The 27,293-nt window shown below is 47.0% G+C and overlaps 1 long non-coding RNA gene across 1 annotated transcript; it reads left to right on the top strand.

Annotated features, from left to right (window-relative positions):
• LOC106738902 (uncharacterized) lies at positions 1–27,293 on the top strand. The gene is made up of 3 exons (XR_001372091.3): positions 1–65; positions 4,677–4,801; positions 15,920–27,293. It is a non-coding gene; the product is annotated as an uncharacterized LOC106738902 (long non-coding RNA).

Below are 27,293 nucleotides of genomic sequence, written 5' to 3'. Positions count from 1 at the left end.
TTTGAAAAAAATATCGACTTTGACTCATCTCCATCAACCCAGTGGAAAAATGGGGTTGAGAAAAGGTAAGGACCTCACTATACTTTATTTCAAAGCTAAGCTTTGCATGAATATTCAAAATTTACAGTGAGGTAACTAAGACCACAGTGTATTCTACTTTTATGTATGGTGTAACACAGAAAAGGAGGAGCTAATCAAAATGTCTGCCTCCTCCCCAAGGTAAAATGTGACTATAATAGACAATGAAGTGGTATGAAGTCAGCTAGCACCTACTGGGTGGTGTTGGAAATGTGCTGGGGACAATAATTGTTTTACTATCCATGTGCCAGCTGAAGCTGTTGGCAGAGGGTGGGTACAACCATGACCTCACCTCCATCCCTACATATGTGGGGTTTATTAATATTGCTTACAATGCTAGTCTTGTGTTCTAGAGAATGCCACAGCTACAAATGTGACTTACCCACCCGGAAGGGCTTAGGCAAGGCAGGCTCTGTGTTAAAATTCAGTGTATCAAATCCTACTCTTGGATAACTGTGTGGTCCTAGAGGCACAGGAGGGTAGGGTTTCACCCTGAACGTCCACCTGAAATGAAGTAACTTATTTATGAAGATGGCTCTAGAGCCCAGTGTTTATATATGTGCTTTTGTGAAGTACAAGCTGCTGTTTACCCCCACAACCATTGCCAAGCCAGACCCTATGCAGGGTATTGCTGTGTAGAGTCCTGTGAGACACCTGAAGTGTTAATGGCCGTGTTAAAAATCTAGGGCTGCTCCCCTGAGAGAAGGTGTCCTTGAACGTTCACGTGATGCACTGCTGTGCCTGAAACTCAGGTGAATCAGCTCTGTCATCAGTATCCTACATAGGCAGTCAGCAAGCCACAACCTGATCCCAAGGGACACAAATAGAATAGCAAAAGGGAAGTTAAAATCCCTGCTCACCAAGAACTGAAGAGCCCCTTCTTCTCCTAAAATTCGTTGCATAGGTGAGACTCGACTGATATCAAATAATCTTCCCCCACTCTGCAAATCCTAGAGGACTCCCAGCCCCCTTTTCTTTTTGCACGGACATTCTCTTGGCAGGTATTGTTGTTCCATGGATTTATGCCCAGCGGTGTGTTTCCTATAATATGAGTAAGGCTATTTCTGAATACATGAGTCTCTTTATACCTGCAGAGCAAAGCTTGTATTTTTCCATACAACAACCTTGGCAGCCTCAGTCATGGAACTAACGATAATAATAATAAAAAACCCTGCCTGTTGATCACAATTCAAACAGAATTTCACTTCCTGTCACCTGGGGAGGCTTGTTTATGTGTTACTTAAAACAATGAAACTCAGTACCTGAGCGGCAACCCATTTTTATAAACCTAAACAGGCACTTGACAGAGGGGCACAAATAGAGAGCTGCTTTAACAAAAATCACTTTCCTAAAAACAAGCCAATTTCAGCTAATTCAAACTCCCTCTGCCGGGTACAAACATAACTCTGTGTTTATAATCTTCCTCGGCACCCCTGGCCCAAACAAAGCTGGGATCCCAGTGTGCTACATGGTCTACAGCTACAGCAAGAGCATAGCTGTGTGGCTGTGCATGCTGAGCAGTGGCAGTGAATAGGGTGGCAGCCAGGCCAGCAGCATAGGGGACTGCTACTTCTGCATCTCGCCCCACTCCTTCCCCAATAGTTATGGTCCTGGGTACACAGAAGTATACAGGCCTACCATGAGTCTAGAGTCCAAAAAGAACAGGAAAAGAGAGGGATGACTTGCAGACAGAATGGAAAGTGCTAGCAGCTGTTATTTTAGCACCACAATTTGGGGGGAGAGGGAGGAGGATGTAGTGGGGTTTACTTGAGAGAAGCTTTGTTAAAGAGAAAGACAAGGAATGGTGGAAACCTCTAGGGCACATGCAAAGATGAGGGGAAGCGGTTTGAAGAGCAGGCATGGATGGAAGCTGAGCTGAAGAGGTGGTTAGACAGAGGATATCGAGGCTTGGGGCAAACACACAGGGCAGAGAAAGACAATCTTATCTGTATAATTCGTAATGTTATTTTCAGGGGGTTAACATGGCTAACTACATTTTGTCTTCTGGGGAGGAAGCCTAGGTGATTTAAATATGTGTTTACTCTAAATGCTCAGGCTTGTCTTTTCCCTTCTGCTCTCTGGTATATGTTCTTTAGGGTTTGCATTGGCATTTGCTCAGGATGCCCAACACACTCTTTCTGTAGCTTTGACAGCCACCTTCCACTGACCTTGACAGCGTGTGGCTACACGCTGAAGTGGTTTAGGGCCTTTACCTCCATAGTGAGAAAGGCATAAAACTGAAGCGTGTGCCTTTAAGATTATATAAAGTTGTAATTACACAGTTGCCTATGTCCCCATGGAAACCACTAGGAGTTTCCCTTTTGTGAGGAAGGCAGTAACATCACTTCCTGTTGCTGACAAACTAATTTGTCAGTGATAAAAGGCATGTTTAGTTTTTGCAGGAGCTGGCTCCAGGCTTTGTTGGTTGCCAAGCAGGGGAGCACACTCACCTACCCCAAAACCAAACAATGGCTATTGTCTGTACTTCGGGGGGGGCCTTACTAAGATATAGGGAAACGTATGCAGGACCTGGAATGTAATAATGGAAGGATGGTGCTCAAATGTATATGTAAGCAGAGGCTATATATAACAACAAGAACACAGCACACCACCAACAGCATGACAGAAAGCACACAATTTCACAACCAACATATGTCCCTAGCATGTAATACCTACGCTCAGTTGCACACATTGCAAAAAATCGACATATACTCACAAAAACGTATAACACAGTGCACAAACAACATACGCAGCGTACCTAACTGTCATGTGATAAATACTTGAAGAGCCCTGGATTAGATGCATGTGGGGTAATTCCTCTGTCACAAAGCTCCTGCCTTCCTTTTGCAATCAGCACTTTTGAAAGTTGCTGAGTGAATTAGTTCAGGGACTATCCTACATAAGCTGTCCTTGGGACAAGCCCAGCAGAGGCCATCAAGTTGTTATGCCATCAGGTAATTGCTGGAGAGGGAAATTACATAATGATCACACATCAGGCAAATCTAGTTCTTTCAGTTACCATCTGTCCTATCCTCTGTTTGTCTTCAGGAGTGGGGCAGGTCTTTTCTGTAGGTGCCTGAGTTTGCGAATCATTTTATATTGAGTTTAAAAAAGTCCAAGCAAAGCCAGTTTGGCTGGTTCTTTGTACGTAGTCCTATGAGAATGATGTAATCTGCTGGGCTGTGTTCTAGCATGTTAAAAGCTCATGTGGCTGTGGCCACATATACACTTAGTTTAAAACACATTTCCTTACCATTCCATTGAGCTTGTGACAACTCTCATGATGGATCAGTTGATTACAAGAGAGCTGTCCTCAACATGGTTAAAACATGGCTTGATGTTATGGTGTAGTTGGGACTAAATCAATTTTTTTGTGTTTTCAGACCACTAAAATCTATACAGCTATAGCAATAGCAAGCTATATAGTAAGCTATAGCTAACCCTCTAGGTTAGGGATATGGTTAAAATACAGTTTAGTCCCATCTAACCTGCATGATCAAACTGTTTTTTCACTTGACTGTGGGGTAACCAGACCCCCTCAACATGACATAGAGGTATAACAAGCTTATGCACCCTGGATGGCAATGGTGGCAGCTGGGCAAGCAATAAGGACAGCCACCATTCTTGGGCCTCCTCCCCTCTATCTTGGTGTCCTCCTTGCCCACACCTAGTTACACTTCTGACAAAACAGTTATTGCAGTGTTGATGAATCAGTGACTGAAGTTGGGCTTCAGGACACTGTAGAGATGCAGAGCTGTTTGCAAAGTCAGCCTGGTAGCTGGACCAGGTGGTTCTTGTTAATTAAAATTTGGAGCATGAAAGGCTGAAAGACTGAGACACAAGAACGGGATCAAGGACATTCAGTCCTAAGGGAAAAAGTCCTAAAGACCTGGCAGTTCATGGGGGACCTCAGGCCAGAGGAACATAAGCCAAAACCTCAGCTGTTACCAATTGGCACTCCTGCTAGGAGTTCAGTAGATGCTAGGTTATACCACCTAAGGCTCAATATGGAGTGCAACTCCATTCCAGACCTTTGTTTTATAAAATTAAGGACATAGTGGAAGAAAGGGTGAGGTTTGGGACAATACTCATTTACGTGTCAAGAAACAACAGCAAGAGTTTGTCTGGAGTCCCAGAGTATGCGGAACAACAGAGGTTAAAGGAGGGGTAGGCAACCCCCAGCACAGGTATCAAAGCATAGTATACAAAAGATTTTGCTTGGAATGCATGCCTCGGGGTGGGTGGCAGGAAAGGGTCCAGGGCTGTGCTGCCATAATAAGGATCAGGCCCCTTGTGGCTCCCCCGCCATCTGCTCCTGGTATGCCAACATCTTCAAAGTCCAGGTTGTGGGTGTTTTTGGCACTCTGCCCAAAAATGTTACTAACCCCTGGGTTAAAGATGGTTTTCTCTGTGGGGTAAAGTCCATCTTAGAAGCACAGGAATACAGACCTTTGTATAATGGGTAGTTTTGGAGCCAAGGCCAATAGGCAGGCCCTGAACTAACAGCTTTAGTGCTTGCACTGTGAAGGTGCCTTCCTCATAAAACTATTTACTGAAAACAAAGCAATGAAGGAGCCTTTGCTTTCTTTCATCTTAAGGAAAAAAAGAAGCCTGCCTTGTTGCCTCCAAGGATGAACCTGTTCTGTGGGTCAGGATCCATTCCAAGAGCTGCCCAGTTGGCAAGTGTGACATGACAGGATAGAGATGAAGATATTCACAGGAGGTTAGTGAGACTCTTGCTCCTTCTGTGTCTGTGCCCCATTTTGGGTGATCTCTAGGCCAGGCTTACACACTTTCCCAAACTCTGTCTGTTGCATGTGCGAGGGACTGAGGTTAGTCTGAGATCCCTGTGAAGCTTGCTGAATTAGCTCCCTATGAAATGGGGAGTTTCCTGAATGGCTGTCTCAAGCTTTTAGATTTGCATGCATTTCCTGCTAGACAGAGAACTGAGTAGTACTGGGCTTTCCCTCTCTTGACGCTGCTCACATTTGGATGAGTGGGTGAGATGAGACATGTGTTGCAGCCCACAGGTAAGTTCCAGCTCCTGCTAATGGCAATCAAGGTTCTTTGGGTAAATCCAATATCTTTTATTAGACCAACTCATTTATCCTGTATAGACAGTTCTGTGGGAATCCAGAGTCTCAAGGGTGTGGGATGTATCCCAGGGTAAAATAAAGAGATCGTCAAGGAACCAGTATAGCCATAGAGAGTATGAGTGTAGAAGGGATTTTAGTAATCCACTAGGGAAATGGAGAGGATAATCTGGGAGTTCAGAAGGACTCTTGAAGGCTCTGATAGGGGATCTTAAGAGATCATTAAGGGTGGAGTGCACTCCTACATGGCCTCATACTCTTCTCATTCCTAAATCACGGACCTTCCTCAACCAACAAACACCAGGAGATGCCAGCCAGAGGCAGATAGGCTGGGTCATCACTTACTTGATGCTCTTCCTCTCTGCTACCTCTCCTAAAGCCCTAGTTTTAATCTAATCCCCTGTTTGCCATGCTGATCTGGACCTGTCTGCACCGTGTGAGTGGCTAGCCCCACTAGCCAACTCCTTTCCAATATCATATGACCTGGACAATGCAGAGGCCATTGGAAAGGCCATACAGAAAGATTCTTTTCCCACAGGATGATTACATGTTGATGTGGTCCCTGGCATCTGACATCTAAAAACATAGGTTCTATAACCACACAAAAAAATATGGTATCATTTTTTTCTAACCTGGTAAGAACTTAGTTAAATGTTATAGTATAGAAAGGGCTCAATCTTCCCTGTAATCCTAAAGCTTTGGACTGTCCAGGATTTTGACCTTGTTCTAGAACCATAATTAGGTCCCATCTGTACTGTAATGTTTAGTTCAGTGGCTTTCAAACTTTTTAGACTCAAGGCACCCCTTAATAGACTTGAGGTAGTCCTCCGTAAATTCAAGGTGCCCCTCAGAAAATGCCAGCTCTTAGTTTTCACTCTTTTTTTGACTACAGAAAAATAATAGAAAAAAATTTCTGTTGCAAAAAACTCAGAAAGGCCACAACAGGTCAGAATGTTTTTAACACTGTAGAGTCCTATGTGAAAACTCAGGGTTTATCTTGTGAATTATGTTTGTAAACCTAACAAATCACAGTGTGGCACTGCCCTTGAAAAACTCTCAAGGCACCCCAGGCTGCCATGGCACCCTGGTTGAGAATCACTAGTTTAGCTGTTATGTAACAAGATGTTTGTTCATTTTTTGGCAAATCTTCAAGTCCTCTGTAAATGTGTATAAATCAGGCTTTTTCAGGACTTCTGCTTTTCATAAGTTGTAGCAAGAAGATTTTTTTCTGGGTACTTGCTAAAATACATTTCTTCCTCAGTTTGCTTTTAAGCCTTGTCACAGAGTCAGTACTTGACAACTGGGTTGCAACACTAGATGTGCCTGGTTTGATGCTGGGTTTTATATGGGTTTGGTGAGCATCTGCAAACATCTAGTAAATGTTTTTTGTCCTGATAGTATGTATTGTAGCTCTGTAGTACTTGCACATTAGTACTTTCTGCTTTCCTTTGTCTTCTTCCACAGCAAAATCCTGATAATCATGGACGTAGTTGTCTGGGGCTTTGCACTGTGGAGCTCTTTAACAAATTATGTCCACAGTTTGTAATAGAGTCTGGTTTAAAAACCCACACACGTATAATTCTCCTTGTCTATAGCACATGGAATAGAAATCCACTTGGAAAGAATTTAAAGTACCTAGCATGAATTAATGTTAGATACAAGCCAATATAAACAAATTATAGTCATAAGAGGGTGAAGTCAATACAAACTGAATAACAATTTCTGGGTTTTTTCCTGATAGTTATTGATAAACTCCATTTTTTAAAGCCAGGTTGTTTTGTTGTTGTTGAATTGGTTCAAATTGAAAATCAGAAGTGCTGCTGTGTTGTAATATGGTTGAGTGCAGACATAATCTATGTCCACATACACAGAGTTCCTATCTATCTCAGAGTTTCAATGTTAGCAGGTCCCAGTCAAGTTTTTTTTCAATGTAAATGGCATTACTCAACTGTGTCCTTATAATGGACTTAGCCAGTTCTCTATCTCCTGAGTCTTTGTTTGAGAAGATATCTCAAAGTGTTTTGTACAGCAAGAGGAGGCGACACGTATAAGAGTATCCATGGGCTTCAGCAGCAGCACAGGCCAGGAGAAGTGCTGGGGTCTTCCCAAGAGGCTCATTAGAAATCCCACTATGTATAGACAGGCCAGCATAGTTGTGCCTGGTAAAAAGCTACAGCATGGTCAACCTGAAGCTGTTTCCTGCTGTAATCTGCTCAAAATCCTAATTACATAAACATAGTTCTCAGACATTTTTATTGCCCCCAGGAGCGTCTGAAAAACCCAGCTGTGTAGCATATTGTATAGCACATCAAACACTAGTTTCCACCCCTTCCTATGGATCAGGAGTGGCCTGGGGTGAGGGGGGAAGCAGTCTCCAAGAATAAAACCTGCTTTCAGCCTTGGTCTCCTGCTGTTTTCTCTCTCTTTGGATAGATTCCTCTCTCTGAGAGTCAGTGGACACCTCTGCACAGTTAATCCCAACTTTCAGCACTTCCTCTTTCTTCTTCTTAGTTTTTTGAGACTTGTACATGGAAGCCAAAAAAAGATGGTCTTTCATAACCTCCTTTCATTCCTCTGTTTACAGCTTCCCCTCCAAACTCCAGGGATGGTTGACGTAAGGGGCCTACATTAGGGCGTGTTGTACTTTTATCTGGTGCTAATGCATTCCATAAGCTCTTGGAATGTGAAATGCAATATGAGCTGGTTGGAGGAGGGAGGGGGAGAGGACTATGGAAGAGAAAGGAGAAGAGAAATAGGACATTAGCTGGGATGTAATCATGACACAGCTCAGTGGTCCCCACCTCTCCTCCATGTGCCAGCTGCCAATTGGTGCAACTGGAAGCACTTTGGTCATTTATGGCATTAACTTTGTGGCAAGCTTGCTCATTGGTAAGTCCATATGTCTGTCCGCACAGATGGCAGAATGGCACATGGCACCCAGGGCTACATGCTGAACTATTTTTAATAGGCCTGGGCTAGATCCCAAGTTTAGTTCATTCAATTCCTGGCCCAAAATAATCTTCCTGGAGGATGTGGATATTTTTCATGTGAAACGCCTGGTTTTTGGTTTCACATCAGCTACAGAGAAAATCCACCCGGATAAGGGCAGAGAAGAGGCACAGAAAGAGGAAAGAAGAGTTAACAGATTAGTAACATGGGAAGGTTGGTGTTCTCTGCTGTCATTAAATTGTCATTGCCAACTATACTCTCACTTACCAGGAATTAATAAGCCCAGGTTTCATTTTACAGACTGATGCTTTCTGAGGGCACTGGACGGAGGTGCATTTGTTTGAAACAGAACATGAGGGCAAACATTTAACAAGGGCAAAACCATGATGAACAAGGAAGATAAATTCAGAGCTGCCATGTTGCCAGCTGGCATCCCCCTTTCTGCACCCACCTCTCCTCCAAACCAACCGGCTCTCAAAAGCAGCAAAATGTTGTTCCTTACCATGGCGTTGGGGAGATACCTAAAATTATGAATAAATGGTGGCTATGTATTTATTGTTTGCAATTCAGGTAGTGTTGAGAGGCCCCAGGTGAGATGAGGGCTCCAGTGCAGTAGGTACAGAACATTCACAAAATAAGGTAGTTTTCTGTTCTGCTTCTGCTCCCAAAGGCGACAGGCCAGATTTCCAGGCAACTGTCCACTGAGGGCCTAACTGGTAAATGTAGCAACCTATACTGCAAGTATAAGTTACACGTGTGACTTGTACAGCAGTGAGACCCCCCATTTTTTCCAGGCAGCTGTGGGTTTTGCCAATGCAACCAACATGCCTGCATTTGGGAGTGTCTCTCTGAAGTTTTTAGCTTTTTCTCAGCACTGATTAACAGGCTGCCAGAGTTTTTAAATTAAATAATCTGAATACAGTATGTTGTTTCTTGAAAGTGTCCAAGAATCCACCATTCTTGTTTCTAAGTACTTAAATAATATTTTCAGGATAATATTCTTCAAATCTACTATAGGAGCCACTCAACACTTATAATATTGCTCACTAATTCGGTGCCTGAAGCACACACCCATAAGACCCTAAGACTGAGACTGGTCCAAGTAGGAAAGGTCCCCCATGCCTAACCTAGGAAGGTTTTTCTCTAAGTTGAAATACTTGTTGTGTCCAAAAATTCTGTCCTAAAACAAGACAGGTGACAGGTTTTCCTGTGAGATGCTGTTTTGGAGAAGTGTGGTCTTCTGAGACTGGAAGAAAATTTTCCACTTAGTAATTTCTGATCAGGCCTGATTTAATACTGCCTGCTTATAGAGAACTGCCTCCCTTCCAGCTAACAACTAACTGCAACACTTCCCTTCCAACTAACACCAAACCACACAAGAAAGGAGTGAATAATAGAATTAGAAAGGGAATTTGCTCTGTTTGTAGGAGACTATCAAACTCAGTTTGCCGGTCTCGAGCTAGCTGACTTTTCCTTGTTGCTAATGGCAGCAGCTGTAAAGACGCACAGATTTTTAATGCCAGAAGACACTATTTTGATTATCCAGTCTGACATTTTGCATAATACAAACCATGCTTCTGACTGAATGAGAGCAGGCTTTTTAGAAAGGCATCCAGGGTAAATTATAGAAGGTGGGAGAGAGAGTATATAATTTTTTTGTAGAAAGTAGGAAGTAGCTGTAGAAAGAAGCATGATCTAATGGAGAGTAGATGACTGGGAGCTAAGACCTCTGGATTTTTCTAATAATTGTGTTTTACTTTTGTAAATCATTTCCCTCTCCATGCCTCAGCTTACTTCTCTATAGAATTAAAATAATACTGCCACTATGCTCATGTTCTAGGGGTTAATTAGTTCATGAGCATAAGATTACTTTGAGACACTTCTGTAAAGAGCAATAGAAGGGTGAAATATTGTTACCCTTGGTGAAAAGCAGAGTATGCTGTACGGGCAGAGCACAAATCCACCAGTTCTTGTCTAATGGAATATGCAATAAATTTTCAAGGTGGAATTTTTTAAACAACTCACTACTGACTTGAATATTTGTTCCCATTGAAGTCAATGAGAGTTTTGCCATTTCCTTCAGTGGCAACTACTAGATCAATAATCAAAAGCAATCAATCATGCTTTTGAAAATCCAATCCATAAAGTTTTCCTGAAAATAGTGCTGTGCTGGAACGCATTAGGGAAGTAACTGCAAGGGGTGGGAAAATTCTGTAGTGGCTTGTTTCCAGACTTAATGATCTAATGACAACAATAACTTATTATTATCATTTGTGTTCAACTTGCAATCTATATATAAGGCTAGAGACATCCGATGGTTCAAAAATTGGGGGAGTAGAGAGAAACAGGCACGAAGGAGGTGATTAGCTATCAAATTTTTGTAGGATTCCTGACAAAGATATGTGAAGAAGGATGGGGCAAGTAGGCTTGAAGCTGGGGTTTGTAAGATGAGACCAAAGCATGTTTGTGTTGTGAAGAGAAGGAGAGTGAGAGGTCTAGGAGAAGAGTAAGGGAAGGAATGAGAGTGGGTGCTACAGAGGTTCAGGAGATGGGATAGTGTCACTGGGGCACGTGGAAAGGTTAGACGGGGAGAACAGAAGAGAAGCTTCTGTTTGTGATGAGAGCAAGAGGAGAGGAGGTTGCAGGGAGGGCAGAGGAAGGCTAGTTGAGGGATGGAGGAAGGTCATCCTTATTTTTATCAGCTTCCTCTTGGAAAAAGTCCGTGAGATCCTGTGTAGAGGGAGAAGTGGCGACAGGAAGGTGTAGAAAGGGCTTGAGGTGCGAGTCAGACATTTGGATTGCAGGAATGGGGTTCAGTTAAGATAGGGAAATAGAATTGTACGATTAGGAGAGGGCAGAACTGAAGGAGATACAGAATTTGTAGTGGAGGAAGCCAGCCCGACCATAGGATTTCTGCCACAGACATTCCACTGCACAGGAACAGGAGCAGAAGGAGGAGATCCTGTACATGAACTTGGGCTGGAGGTTAGCAGGTGAACCTTGTGTTGGAAGGGAAGGGTGTGAAAGCCAATGGTGAAGGGAGGTGAAGAATGGAGAAAATCAACAATCACAATAATGGGAGAAGAGGAGCAGAGGGCGTAGGATAGACAAAAAGTCATCAGTGCTGATGGACTGGATGTCACAGAAGGGCTGTGGTGGTCAGCTGATAGCTGCAGTTGCATGAGACCAGGTGTGATGGCTGGAGAAGGGGACTCAGCAACGGAGATAGTAGAGCTTGGTGAAGCCATTCAAATGAATGACCTTTAGGGGAGCAAGAGAGTGGAATGCAGGGCTACAGCTGGAATGAAGATATGAGTGTCCTATACTTAGCGATGTATAGACAATCTTTCCTTACAGTCCCAGTGATCTAGGGAAGTACTGCCCCCATTTCACATACATGGAAACTGACTCCAGAGAGGTTATGACTTGTCCAAGTCCAAAGAGGAAGTCAAAGAAGGATTAGAACATGGGGATTCCTTGCTTCTAGGCTTATGTTCAACTTTAATAGGGAAATGATTGATTTCTGAATGGCAGGGAAGAGGCCATTGATCTCAGCTGACAGGTTATTCTTATTTCTCAGAAGCTCAGTAACATCAAGCTGTTGCTCAGGATCAAAGCCTGGGGCATGTTTGCAGGAAGCTGAAGATGGGTCAGTGGCTGAGGATGCAATTCCTGATCAGAACATTTCTTTTGGACTGTTAAATCCCACTGAACTTTAGCTCCTTGTTGCATGTTCCCCCTAGCCCATATCCACCTGCATTGGCAATGTGAAAGACTATATGGTTATTGAGGGTCAGTATCTCCCTGGAGAGCTTGTACTTGCCTGGATATGTCTATGCTGCATCCATAGTCAATTAAGATAAATTAGCCTGTGTTGAACTCTATGCTGCTGTGCCAAAACTGGTGCTAGTATCCCAGCTAACTAATTTAAAACCTATTTGGGTACTGCTACATTATACTGCAGGGTAGACATACCCTTAGAGTTTCTTTCTTACAGTACCTTTTCATAGGCACTGAGGTGCTTGTGCACACTCAGATGAGAATCCATAAAACTGACAGCCAGACTGACTCCCAAAGAGCCATTTCCCCTCTTATCCCCTCTTGCAGTTTTAACAAGCTGACCGTCTCTTTGCATCTGAGTTTCTGAATTCCATGCCAACTTCAACCTGTGTCCATGGAAGGGATAAAGTCCACCACGGCTGCTTTTTTAATTGACCTCATCTTTGTTTTCCCTCCTCCTGAATGATCATATCACTCCCCTAAAAGGCTTTCTGGTCCTTAGATTCTATTAATCCTGATTCCCTACTGCCTTGTCCCTTGTGCTGTGACACCACAAGGTCAGCAGTGGACCCTAAGTTGGCTGTACCATTGTGCCCAGGTAAACGACTTCACGTGGAATGAGGGAGAGGAGAACCAGGCCCATTTTATAACTGCATTATCTATGGACAGTTATTCCCATTCTGTGCCCCATCTCCCCCAAAGTTGCCAGTGCCCTGTAGTCCAAGATTCTCTCTCCTCCAGACCTGCACCGTCACACATCTCCTGTGATGTATCGCAGGCTGGCCTGCAGCCCCAACTTGTAGTTCCAGTCCTCATTCTGCGCCCCCCCCGCCCCCCCTTGAAGCCATGCTGGCTGATGATAGCTGTGCACACAACTTTGGGCCCCCTCCCCAAAGACACTCCTTGTAGGGGGTGGATGGTTTGCATGTGAAATGCTTGGCTTGGTCCTTCCAGCCAGGGACGGGTGTGCAGGAAGAGCAACCTGGACGGCTCAGCCTGCTCTGCCTCCATAGCGCAGCCATTGCCAACTGTACAGTCACTTGTCAGGAATGATGGGGCCATGGTTCTGTTTACAGACATGCTCGACTGTTTGCCCTGTTGCCTGGTGGACGCTGTGGTATGTTTATCCTCTTCCCAAGCCGTGTGAGCCGCTGCTACCTCTTGCTGTGCAGTCAAACAGGACCCAGGACACAGGGGCCTGTCAGTAATGTCCAGAGCCTTGTGCTCTATAAAAAGCCTATTGCTGTCCTACCCACTAAGTTTGCTAACCAATCTGCAGAAGCTTCTGCATGAGGGAGTGCCCACAGGATGCACTACCAGTGCAGGGAGCAGGAGCGATGGAGAGACCAGAGAAGAGTGTGGCTTCAGTGAGACAGTGCCCACAACATGGGTGGTTGCACTGGGGGCAATGGAGAGGACAGCTGCACTGGAAGAGTCCCTACAGGGGCAAGAGACACAGCTGTAGTGGACAGACTTCCAGCTCTTTGGATTACTTCTGTTTGTAGATCTCTTAAAAAAACTAGCTCCCTCAGCTTATGAGGGTCTTACTGTGACTCATTCCAAGCACCCAGCAGTAGTCTTCGCTCTAGACATTATTCCTCTATGAAACCATTGTCTGTTTAGTTTGTCATCTATGATGTTTTTGGTGGGCTCACAGCTGTGGGCGCAGAGCACCATTCCTTCTGCCCAGTGGTGCTACAAGTGCATAGTGGCACCTGGACTTGTTCTTTGGGGCAGGAGCCCCTGTTGTTTGTTCAGTGTCTGAACAAGTGGGGCCCTGTCTGGTCTGGCTTCCACTATAATGAATGAAATGATAACAGTGCAGAACTGTGCACCGGGGCTCCTCCCCTAATGGGTAAAATATGGCCTTCATAGAGAAGAATGAAACACTGTGATTTACAGAGTAACTGGGATGAATTGGCAGAAGCTGGATTCAGCTGTCAAATAAAGGGACAGGAGCTATTTACCTAGGGCAGGAGTTTTCAACCTTTTTTAAGGAGTGTACCCTTTCTAGGTACACCTCTGGCGAGGTGCAGGGGTGGGGGGTGAAGAGGGCTTGCACACAGCAGCTCAGGGTGGTGGATGGCGATGGCTGCATGCAAGCTCCAGCCCCCTTCGTCTGGGCAGTGCCTGTGCAGCCCACAGAGGGGCGCCACTACCCTCAGCCCCCTCCTCCCAAGCCCTGCTTCTGGGAGGCGGCAGCACAGGGTGGTGGCGCTCCATCCTTGCATGCCCACGCGTACCCCCTAGCCCCTTTCCAAGTACCCCAGGGGTACACATACCCCTGGTTGACAACCCCTGACCTAGGGCCTTGCCTACACTAGAAGGGGTTTGCTATGCCACTGTAGCAGGTGACAGAGACATTGGTCTTCAGTGGTTGATCATACAAACCCATTAGTGTTGGTGGTTTCCCCATACCACCAGATGTCCAAGCAAAAGGAAAAGACCCTTCACTGACAAGACCTGCAGTATTTATGCCCCAGTGCAATTGCCTCTCCTGAGAACCAGCTTGTCCTTGTTGCCGCTTGGACTGCGAGAGCAGCTGGGCTTGGGAGCTAATCGCTTTAGCTGGTAATCAGCCTAGACTGGGCAACCTGTTGCCATTGTTCCATTCATTTCCCTCACCTCCTGCTTCTGAAAGGAGGAATTGTTTATGTGGGGTCAAGAAAACAGGATCTAGCGCAAAGGAGGGTGGGAACCAGAAGGGCAGTGCGAGCTTTCCTGCCTGTGCTCCTTGCAGGGAGCTGGTGACGTTAATATCTCAGGAAGGAACACAGAGTTCCTGAAGGGAGCTAGAGACATTCCATTCATAACTGAGCAAGGATCTGGCACGTCACCCCTCTCCTCCCTCCTTGCCCCCCCATCCATCACATGAGTTGGTCTCCAGGAGAGTCCCTCAGGGAGCTCCGGCTATTATTGAAACCCATTTCCATGGCAGACTTCCAGCTGTACATTTCTTTTCACATGAGATGGGGAAGCAAACTCCTCCCAAAAGCATTAGTCTGGTGACCTCTTGCACTTGCTGTACTTTTCCAATGTGTTTGAGCCCCAGCCTCTCCGGGTATTCCAAGTGCATAGGACAGCAAAGAGGCATGCTGGTATCATCAAGACTTTTCTGCACCCTTCAGGTCATAGGAAAGCAGAAAAGTGGATGTTATGGGTTCATTGACCTAAAATGCAGATAGATTCCATGTTCCCCAGACACAGAAGGCAGGTGTACCAATCCCACTGGGCAGGTGTACATCTTGCATTTCTTATTCAGTGATTGTGGATTAAAGAGTTAGTGTCCAAGGAGTGATTTGAAAATATAAGCTGTTATATAAAAGGATTATCATCTTCCTTCTGGAAGCAATCAGCTCTCTATTATACTTCTTAAAACAGACCGCACGAGGATGTTCATCATTTTTCTGTTACAGCATTCCTGTTGTTATTTTAAAGCCACAATGAAAGGAGCAGGCAGGTGAATGCCTCTTTCCAGATCTCCTTTTTGAGTCCCAAAGTGGCCTCAGCAAGTGGCAGGTTGAACCCTGCAGTACATCCTAAAAGTGCAAGAAAGCACTGCAGAATATTAGAGCAATCTATGTGTGCATGCCGCAGATTGATGCGGCTCCCAGCTGTCTGCAAGTTCTACCCCAGATCCCAGGTTCTTTAGAAATATAGTGCTTGAGGCTGAAACTGAAAGTTCAGAGAGAATTAGTCACTCCTGGTACCCTAGTAACGTTGGCGAAAACCAGCCACAAACACAACAGAGCTTAGCGTTTGTGCAATCCCAGCAAGACTTTGGTCAGCAGCAGCAGCCCCTACATTTCTCCTTATAAAGAAGGAGCTGGCAAAAGGGGGTGGAAAAAGAACAAAGCTCTTAATACAGCGGCAGTGTGAAGTGAGCCCTTGAAAAACCCTCCTGCCCCCATGCCTTAGTCTCCATATCTCAGGAAGCTGGTGCTGGGCTGGTTCACCAGGAGCAGGGCAATATGCAGAGATTTACTAATGATCCTGACATTAATGATTCCTTCCACTAGGTCATGCCTTCCATTTCTGTGGAGCCTCCACTCCCAAGGAAGAAGATGGAAAAGATTGAAGCTTTTACCATACACTCTTGAGCATTGCATGCTTCTGCTACAGAGGAGGTTCATGAGATTTGTGTTACAATGTAGGCCAGCCCTTTTTATTTATTACTGGCTTCTTAAGACCAAAGGCTGCACTCCTTCACAGTCCAGTACACCTTCCATCTGCAGATCTCAGCACATGCTATATTCCTCAGTTGGTCCTCCAGGCCTCCTGTGAAAGAGGCCATGATTGCTGTTCCCACTTGGAAGAGGAGGATGCCAAGACCCAACCAAGGTTTTAGTTGATTTGCCTACAAAGAAATGAAAATAGGTGAAGCCTCAGTCTTCCACTTTGTCTCTTAGAAAACATTCTCCTTCCCTGGAGACAGAGGGAAGGTTCTGAATCGGATCCAAGCATGGCCCTTTGGACCCCCCATATCTGACCCAACTGTTCTCCAGGACATCGGGAACCCTCTGCAGTTTGAACCAACTGCTGCGCTTTCTTCTGCTGGCTTTCTTGCAGCCCTGCTAGCTGGGTGCTGGGAGAGGAATGCGAGAAGCTGGCTAGTGTGCATGCTGCTCAGCCAAACAGGAACTCAGAGGAGAAGCTCTCTCTGGAATGCTGTGGCCCATGTTAACCAGTTCCAGATTTACACAGCTCACGTCACTGCCCGAAATGAGAAATGGGCCTTGCTTACCCATGGCAAAACATAGCAACGGCACAGCAGTGCTGGCTGCAGCACAAAAACCAGTTTTTCAGGCTGTCTCAGGCTTCGCAGCGGAGTAGGAGGCAAGGTTTCTGGGAACTGGCTTATGGTACTGTCACCTCCACTATGAGGCTGGGATGAAAGCCCCAAACTCTTCTTGTTCTGAAGGGTCACAGACACTGGAGAGCTGGTACCTGTCCATGGTACAGGGGGTGCACCGTAGAGCCTAATGCACTCTGCCTGGGGGTAGGGAAGGCCAGGGATGGGGGTAGTGGATCCAACAGGGGCTCTAGCTTCTAGGACAGGGAGCAGGAACATTGTATGGCAAGGCAAGGTTTCCAGTGCTGCTCCATGGTCCAGATCATGCTGCACCACACAGGCATAGCTCATGAGCAGGGTGTTAATCTCTGAACCTAGGATTTCTGGACATTCAAAGCATCTCCTGTGCCTTTCAGGGGCTAGGATGGGCCAAGGAGGGGTTACTTCTTGCCTAAACAAAAGGTCCTACTTCAGTATTTTGGTTAGGGGATTCTTATGCTGTGTGAGCTGCTTGATTGGGCTTGAAGCAAATTCCAGAATCAAGTCCCTGTGAGCAGTGGGGGAGTAGCAATTCGGACCTGTATGTTAAAGTGGTACCTAACTCCATAATAGGCCAAATCAAACTGGAGCTTAATTTCCTGGATTGAGGAAGGTCAGATGTGGATGGTCCAGGCCCATTTCTAAAATGAGTACGGGCAGGTGACTGCATGTGGTTGAAGGGGTGAGAGTAAAAGTGGCACTAATCCAAGCCAGGCCTAAGATTCAGCTATAGTTTACTGAGGTTCTGTATGTGAGTGAAGCTTAGAGAGAGACAAAGGACCCATTACCCTATCCAGCCTGGGTTGATTTGTGTGACTAGCCACCCTCCAGAATGAGAATGAGTTACCAGTCCATCTCATGAAGCAGTCCTTCAGGACTTCCTGTGAATCTGGGGAAGGAATTGGGACAACAAAGCAAGCGTTTACAGTTGTTTCGAGAGATGAAGGACTGAGAGGAGGGCATATCAGGAAATCCAAGCTACCAGAATGCATCTTATCACCTGCTTAGTCTGGAATACTCTGCCTCCATCAGGAATATTGAGGGTACCCAACATAGTGCGCCATTCCAACCCACTGCGCAATGTTGTACAGGGCAGGGAGAAGTTTTGAGAGATCCTGGACTGTGGATGCCCAGCCTCAGGAGCTGTGGTTGTCACCATCATGGCTTCAAATGTTATTATTAGCTATAGAAAGAAATATTACTTTAAAAAAAAACAAAAACAAAAACACCCACATACATTGGCTCCAGAGTCCAGAGAGGCCATGAAGTCCCATGGTGGTTACATGCTACAGGACACCTCATTTCCTTTTATTGCCTCTAAACTGGCTGGTCATTTATAACTTTCACATCAATCCCTTAGTTTTTGTATTTGGGAATGGCATAGAAAGGGTGGGATGGATCGGCTTTCATCCTCCTGCTCAGCTTGCATAGCACCGTCACACTCCTTCCAGCACTTCCTGTTTCCATCCTAAATAACCCAGGTTTGTCTCATCTATCATCACATGGCAACTTGAGCCCCATCCTATTAACTGCCTCTGTTGCCTTTTTTTTCTAGGCTGCATTGGGCTCCTTTCTGCAAGTACCTTTAGTACCATGAGAGTGAAATGTAATCCTGGGAGAGTTTAGTTTCAGTTTTGCGTCAAAGTGCCCGCCCATCCAGGTGTCCCCAAGGTACCAGGAAATGGAGGTTCAAATTATTGTAGAACTTTTAATTCAGGGAAGAACCCCACCCTACGCACACACCAAAAACCTACAGCAGTATGTAAAGGCTGAAAGGGAGGGGGTCTATGGGCACCTATAGACATGCCAGATGTCTGCTCTGGTGCGTGCTAATTAGCATATGCTGGAGCAGACTCAATTAGTCAAGCTTACTGAAGTGTATTAATTAGCATGCTCCAGCAGTCTCTACATCACTTGTATGCAGTATCTCTGTGTTTCACAGTGGTGGTAGGGGTGCTTTAATTAAATCTCATGTAATGAGCTTTAGTTAAAGCATCCCTGCCACCATTTTGAAGAGTGGGATGCTGAATACATGTGACACTGCAGGTGCTTTAGTTAGAGCTGCTCTCAGAGCCACTTTAACCCACTTCCACTCCAGAGCATGGGTAAAGATGTCCTATATTTCTGCATGCTGGCACAGTTGGATTTCCATGCATATTGTCATGTGCAAGAGTAGAACAATGATTCTCTGTGTCTTCACTTCGTGGGTGATGGGGTATTCTCATAGATAGGGCCCTGGCCTAAAAGCTCTTACCTTTACAATGCCTCCTACCCTTTCCCTCTTTAGACAGTAAGTTCTTCGAGGCAGGGTCTGTCTCTCATCACACATTTATCCAGTGTCCAGCAAAATAGGCCCTGTTTAGGATGAAGGAGACAGGAGGCAGTATTAGCAAAAAATCTTCAACTGAAACAATGAATTAAGTTCCCATTTCATCTATATACCAGTGTAACAGGATCCCTCTCCATGATGCCCCTGGAGCCCCCTCAGCCCTTGCCAACTTCACTGTCTTTTGAGCAATCTTCCCTTCCCCTCACCTGCCACACCTTGATGTATTTATCTTTAAGAAAGGGGGAGGCTGCCCCAGGGCTTCCCAAGCCTGATCTCACACTCCCAAGCTCAGGTGTCTCTGTCGCAGGGCACCTTAGTGCCTGCTCCTAGCGAGGAGAAACTGCCAGGGAGAGAGCCCTGGCAGAGCCGATTGAGCGCAGCTGCGGGTTGCTGGAGCAACTAAGGGGAGCCAGCTGGCCAGAAGGGGGCAGGGCCTGGCCTTTGTAAAGCCCAGGGCTGAAGCCAGGCTAGCAGTTCTCTGCCAGCAGCCTGGGAGGCAGGAGCTCTGGGAGTGAGGATGTGGAAAGGAGCATGACTTGCAAGTACAGCTCATGATAGCCCTGAGAGGATGGGCACTAGGGTTTAGCCAGGGGGCTTTAGGTTTGCGTTACAGCCAGGAGGCTTGAGTTTGTTTGGCTTTGTTATTACACCCGGAGGCTTGGGTGAGGCTGTGGGGGTTGGAGGAGGCCTCAATTATAGGGACCCCAGAGAGTGTGGGGTGCCCTAGCACCAAGAGGGCACATTATTTGCATAGCGCCAGGGAAGGCGCAGCTCGCACGCCAGTGCGTGAGCAACTGACGGCGAGGAGCGCGGCCAGTGGGTCGCGGGCGCAACCCGTAGGTTGCAGACGGGGGACCGAGACTCCGGATTGCGTGCGGGGTACATAGACCCCAGCCCCAGAGCGAGGGGCAATTTCATTGAGAAGCCCAGGGTGGGCACGGCGAGCCCCAAAGAGGGGGAGCGCCACATTGTATTCTTGAGAAGCCCCGTGGGGGCACGGCGAGCCCCAAAGAGGGGGAGCGCCACATTGTATTCTTGAGAAGCCCTAGAGAGGGGCGATATGGAGCAGCCCTAAGGAGGGGCCATACTGAGGAGCCCTAGAGCGGGGCGATACTGAGGAGCCCGAGACGGGTATAGCGAGCCCGGCCGCAGGCTAGTGCAGCAACACCCCTCGGACCGAGGCAGGGCGCTGCGGTTGCCCTGAGAAGACAGGGAGTAGCAGCGCGGTGAGCCGGGGTCAGAGAGGGTACCCGTGCGGTTGGCCGGAAGGGCCGGGGCCCGCTAGGGAGTCCCTGAGCGGCACCGCACCATCAGGAGAGTCCCAGTGAGAGGCTGGGTGCGAGAGTGAGAGCCCAGCGTGTGCTACACTTTAGAGGAGGCCCAGGAAGCGGGCGTACAGACCTAACAACGTCTATTACATCTGCGAGGCTTGGGGCGTGGTATTAGGGGCTGGTAGGAGCCACGCACAGCTCATAAGGCTGGGGTGCTTGAGTAGCACCCATCGTACGGGGTGACCCACGAGGGGTCCAGGAGCTTATGTGCCCGAGGAAACACAAGGCAGCCTCCCTATTACATATTCCAGCAGGACGTGGCTGGCGAGCATGGAGGGTGCCCTCGGGCCGAAGTAGCGTGGTGAGAGGGCCTCAAGGAGATCACGGCCCTCCTAGAGGACTCCGCCGTGACAGTCTCCACTCTTCAATTTAAGGGCCAATTACATGGGCTCCATCCTCCCCAACACCCACACCCATGCCTCACAGATGTCACATCTTAATCAAATCATAGCCACCCCTATGGGCTACAGGCTTCTGGCTCTGTCCATCCTTGCACCAGCCCCTCTCTGGGCTATGGACACTCTGGCCCCCTTGGTCTCTGGCTGCAGCTTCATTCTTTCTCCTTAGACTCTGGGCCTACTCCTACTCTAGTTAAGGCCCATGAGGTCTCCAGTCTTACCAGTCTTCAGCTATGGCCCTTCTTGGCCTTCAGCTCTTCCTAAACCCTGACCTCACCCCTATGCCTGTGAGGCCTATGGGCACCCTAGCCCTACCCACTCTATCTTTGGGTCCTTTGCTTTCTCTCTGGGTCCTCTCTCCCTGGGCAAGCTGGGAACCTCCTTACCTCCCCTTAGTCCCTTCCACAAACCACCAGAGTCACTTACCCCAGCTCAGATGTTACTCAGGAACCCTACTGCCCAAAAGCTCCTTTCTCCACAGCTCTCAGGACTAGCCTGCCTGCCCAGCTCCAGCTCTGGGCTTATATCCTGATAGCCCAGTCCCTGTAGGCTATGTGACTCCTAATTGCCCCCTGGCACACCTGCAAGCTGCTTTTCAGGCAGCCTGCCTTCTCCTAAAGTAGCAGGAGCGCACAGCCTCCTGCTACAACCAGGCAGGGAAACACTGCACTGGTGGGAAATAAAGTCTTTACACATCCATTTTGAGTAGAGATATGGTAACCCAGGAGTCCTGACCAAGTCAGTCTTTTTCAATTATTTATAAATATTCCTATCATGGTTATGATTTTTATTACTTTATTATTGTTTGTATTGCCACAGCATCCAGGAATCCCAGTCTCCAACTAGGAGCCTATTGTGCTGGACACTGCACAAACACAAAATGGGTTCTGATCTCCAAGGCTGCATATGAGCTGTTACAGGTAACAGAACTGCTATTTTATTTACCTGTGGCTAACTTGTAGCTTTATTAAGCCCTACCTGCAGCAGGTGTTTGCAAGACCAGTAAATTTCTGCTCAGGCAAGAGCACTTTGGCAGGGATTGACGAGAGCCACTTCCACGTAGTGATCCCTAGTAGGGTGGCCATCATAGAGGACAGTCCGGTTGTCCTCTGTCCTCTATTGATAGGAAACTTGAAAAGAAAAATAGAGGACATAAAGGTGTCTGGTTTCATATCAATGGAGGACAAAGGACAGAGTAGCAGAAAACCAGAATGCCCTCTGTCTCAGGGCACCTCAGTGCCTGCTCCTAGGGAGTAGAAACTGCCAGGGAGAGAGAGCCCTGGCAGGACATAACCAGGCTGAGGCCAGGCTGGCAGTTCCCTGCCAGCAGGTGGAGGGGCAGGAGCTCCTGGAGCTAGGAGGCGAGAATCACAGGAACCACTCTAGCTGGGTGAAGGATAGCAGCTCGGAGAGGTTTGAGCACCATGGTTCTGCCAGGAGGCTTTATGTTTGAGTTATAGCCAGGAGGCTCGAGTTTGTGTTTAGGTTTTGATATTACACCGGTGGTTTGGGTGAGGCTATAGGGGTTGGAGGAGGCCTCATAAAGGGCCCCACAGGAGCGCGGTGTGCCCTGAGAGAAGGGGAGAGCAGCACGGTGGGCCTGAGAGTCAGGGGGCGTTGCCGGAAAGTCCCCAGAGTGGGCGCAGAGAGCCCCAGACAGGGAGGTATTTTAGAGGCCCGAGTGTGGGCGCAGGGAGAGCCCCAGGAAGGGGGCATTACCAAGAAGCCCAGCGCGGGCGTAGCAGGCCCCAGGCGGGGGTGCTACTGCGAAGGCCCCAGAGAGGGGCAATGTTACAAGGAGGCCCCGAGTGGGCTCGGAGAGCCCAAGAGAGGGCAGCATAGCAGAGGAGGCCCAGAGAGTGGGCAAGAGCACGCAGAGGAGGCCTGAGAGATGGGCAATATATATATATGAGACATACCAGCGTCTTTCCCATCAGCGAGGCTTGGGGCGTAGTATTAGGGGTGGTAGGAGCCACGCGTAGCCCATAAGGCTAGGGTGCCCCAAGGCACCCATGGGTGCAGGATAAGACCCACGAGGGGTCCAGGCGTTTACGTGCCCAAGGAGACGCAAGGCAGCCTCCCTATTATATTTACCAGCAAGACATAGCGGGTGAGAATCGAGGGTGCCCTTGGGCCGAATTGGCACGGAGAGAGGGCCTAAGGAGATCACGGACCTCCTATAGGACCCCGCCGTGATACCCTCTATGATGGCCACCCTAACCCTGGTAACATCGCTGACAGCCAAGAGCTCCCAAATTGACAATGCCAAAGCGCACAAAGATAAAGATATGAACACCATTTCTGTCATACAAAAGAACAAGAAGCACTTTGGCCACTGGCTGTTACCAGTTCTAATATTCTCTTATGTCAGGGGCATCAAACTCACCTGACCAGATCCAAAACGTGCAGGCTGGATCCAGATGTGGCAGTGGGGTGAGTGGCATCAGGGAGCTGTGGGGGTTAACAAACCTGTTGTTCATCCCCCATTGCCTACACACCTCCCTGACAGAGATCAATGCTGAAATTTCAGTGGTGGGCCTGGCCTTCACTTGCCCCCCAAGCCATGCAGACCAGGTGACATGACTCCATGGGCCAGATCTGACCTGTAGGCCATACATTTGACACCCCTGTCTTATGGAAAGGCTGCCTTGGATACTGCACGTAACAATTACAGCACAGATAGGCAGGACTTAGTGATCTTGTCCACAGCCTCCACTCTCCCAGTCAGAAAGACGCAATGTTCTATCAGAGCAACACCTTGCTACCTTTAAGATACAGCACCGCCAATTCATAGAGATGCTGCCCGTACTGATCATTATCCCATTAATATCTCATGTGTATTTAGTTTTTAAATGTTGCTTCAATTAAAACAGGAAGGTTTTAAGAACCAGATCTTATTTGTGATATGGGAGTGGGTGACGAAGAGACAGTGAGAGAGCAGTGAATCAGTGACCTTGTCTACAAGAGTTTCTCTCCCAACCCTGCCCCTGACATTCAAACTGATAGTATTGGCTGTGGGAGGCCTTACGTAGACAAGGCACTGCTGTCTGCCACTGATTTAACTAGTAGGTCAAGATGTTTTATATAATTAAAAAGCCAGCAGCTTCCTGAAGATGATTAATGAATGGGAACGAGCCAGAATGGACCCTGGCTTCTGCTTAACCCACAGGAATTTTTTTCCCAATAATTTTGTCCTTAACCTGTTGACAATGTTCTGTATTACAAGGGGAGGAAATAGTGGGTGCATCAGTTGCAGTAGTATATGCCTGGCCGCTCTCTAAGGAGCTAAGTCAGCACAGTAAAAAGCACAGGAATTACAATGAGTAACAGCAATAACAACAGCTTTACATCCATAGTAGAGGATGGTCAAGGAGGTCAGCAGCATCAACACTATTTCACAGAGAAGTAAACCAAGCCATGGAGCATTACAGTGACTTGTTTAAGGTCTTCCAGGAAGCCAGTGAGACACACAGGAAATGAACTGTAATCTAGGTTAGTGTTAGGACCCTTATGAGAACAAGACCCTAACACTAGCCACTGGCCTCCACTGCTCTCATCAGGACATTGCAGGTTTTAATTTTCTCTCCCATCCCTCTGCAAGTTAGGTTGGTGCAATTATCCCCTTTTCAGTGCTGGAAACACTGAATCCTAGGGAGAAGTGACTTGATCTACATCAGCCTCAGAAGCAAGATTGGCTAGATTACACCTCAGGGCATCCTGGCTCCTGGTCCCTTATACAGGCCCCTACATCTTTATGTTTCCTTGGTTACAACTTGGATTGTAACTTGCAGCTTCTGTGCTATAACTTAGATGGGACAAGAATGGACAAAAGGATGATTTCCAGACCTTATTCAGGGAAATCAGATAAAATAGCATCCTGTGCTTTGAAGCAGTGAACAGACCATGAAGTACTGAGCAGTGTCAGCAAACAACAGGCATTGTCAGCAGGCAACATTTTTACTCTTCCTCATTTGCTATCTTTCCCCTCAACAAAGGGTTCTCCTGAATTCATGTTGGAACGACTGTCTGCTTCCCCTCTTTCCTTATAGCTGGCAGTAGCCATCCTACTCTGCTACTTTCTACAGCCAGGCTTTAAAGCTGACCCATGTACTAATAAAACAAGATGCCTACTTAGCTGATGAGATCTGACAATATCACTGGCAACAGTAGTATGATTACGGACTAAATAGCACTCTTCTCCTGGCAAGTGTGCCATCATTTTCAGTTGTAGATGAACAAGTGGAAACTTCCTTCAGCATCTTGTTTTTGCCTCCCAAAGCTTATAACCGTCACAGAGGAAAAAAAATTTGTGTCCAACTCCTTTAACAGTGGGCAAAATCCTTTCTTCAGTTTAACTAAATGCTTAGCAGACCCTGATCACTATGTCAGACTGGAGAGTCTTTACTGTAGCATGAACAACAGTATTGTACAAGTCAAGGACATATTTACAGCCGTGGTAATACAGCCCACTTTCTTATTCTGTGGTGTGAACTAATCTTGAGTCCCAGGAATGAATCTTGAAGCCAACAGAAAACCCAAGAGAATGCTTTAGCTGTTGGGCTTTCAGTCACATTGAACGTTCCTCTCTCCCTGTTCTAGATTGCTGTGCAGTATTGTGGTGCACTATGAATTGACTGCTGCAGTCCACCCTAGAGACAACTGCATCAAAGTGGGAAGTTACCCAGTATAATCACAGGAAAAAATATACTTCCTACCTTCAAGAGATTCAAAACTAAATATTCTCTCCCTTCATTAGCAGCTTGCTGGATAGGGTTCTTTAGTTTGCTTTCCACGTGACATCCTTTCAAATGGGCAGTGCAAAACCAATGGATAAATATTGTAAAGTGCTTATGCATCACTTGATGTGGAAGGATCTGTGGAACTATAACGTTGAAGTGTCTATCACAGGAGTTCTCAGATTCCTTATTAGGACATATCTAATACAATAGAGGTATTACCAAAACACAAATAAGCATAATGTTAAGTCTGCATAATTATATCCTTTACTGCCATCTGCTGGACATATTGGTGAACTTTGGAGCAGCATTAGTTTGGTTGCTCTGAGTTGTGAGGCAGTGTCTCCTTGGAAAGCAGTTCATTCTGTAGGAATAATGAAGAGGTCTATTGTTGATGGATGCTGCAAGATTCCTCACTGTTCCAAGTTCATCCACCTCTACCGCCTGAGAAAAAGACTCTAAAGAACTGTGGCTGTGACTTGGATGACTACACAGTCCGGTGGGTGGCGAATTGGCTAGAGGGCCGCACCCAGAGAGTCATAGTGGATGGGTCAGTTTTGACCTGGAAGGGTGTGGGTAGTGGGGTCCCGCAGGGCTTGGTCCTTGGACCGATACTCTTTAATGTCTTCATCAGTGACTTGGACGAGGGAGTGAAGTGTACTCTGTCCAAGTTTGCGGATGATACAAAGCTATGGGGAGAAGTGGACATGCCGGAGGGCAGGGAACAGCTGCAAGCAGACCTGGACAGGTTGGAAAAAATGGGCAGAAAACAACAGAATGCAGTTCAACAAGGAGAAATGCAAAGTGCTGCACCTAGGGAAGAAAAATGTCCAGCACGCCTACAGCCTAGGGAATGACCTGCTGGGTGGCACAGAAGTGGAAAGGGATCTCGGAGTCCTAGTGGACTCCAAGATGAACATGAGTTGGCAGTGTGACAAAGCCATCAGAAAAGCCAATGGCACTTTATCATGCATCAGCAGATGCATGACGAATATATCCAAAGAGGTGATACTTCCTCTCTATCGGGCGCTGGTCAGACCGCAGTTGGAGTACTGCATGCAATTCTGGGCACCGCACTTCAAGAGGGATGCGGATAACCTGGAGAGGGTCCAGAGAAGGGCCACTCGTATGGTTAAGGGCTTGCAGGCCAAGCCCTATGAGGAGAGACTGGGGCTCCTGGACCTCTTCAGCCTCCGCAAGAGAAGGTTAAGAGGCGACCTTGTGGCTGCCTATAAGTTCATCACGGGGGCACAGAAGGGAATTGGTGAGGTTTTATTCACCAAGGCGCCCCTGGGGGTTACAAGAAATAATGGCCACAAGCTAGCAGAGAGCAGATTTAGACTAGACATTAGGAAGAACTTCACAGTTAGAGTGGCCAAGGTCTGGAATGGGCTCCCAAGGGAGGTGGTGCTCTCCCCTACCCTGGGGGTCTTCAAGAGGAGGTTAGATAGGCATACTGAATTAATTTCTTACACTGGTTTTCAAGCCCCTGCGAGTGAGGCAGGGCAACCATACAGGGGAGCACAAGGTCCCTAGCAAGGTCCTGTCTCATGATAATCCTGGGGTAGGTAATGGAACAACATCCCCTTAGTGCCACAGCTGCTGGCTAACTTGTTAGTTTTCTGCTTCCAGATGGCCAAAGTTCACCTAGCAAAGCTGGAGCCTGAAATACAAGAGCAGGTGCATGTGAGTATGTGTGTATGCGCGTGTGTATAAAAAGACACCTTAAATCTCCTTCCCAAATGATATCTATTAAACTGAAAAAGCA

This window comes from Alligator mississippiensis, chromosome 9 (genome assembly GCF_030867095.1).
Source record: "Alligator mississippiensis isolate rAllMis1 chromosome 9, rAllMis1, whole genome shotgun sequence".
NCBI classification, from domain to species: Eukaryota; Metazoa; Chordata; order Crocodylia; family Alligatoridae; genus Alligator; species Alligator mississippiensis.
This window is presented reverse-complemented; position numbering and strand designations above follow the sequence as displayed.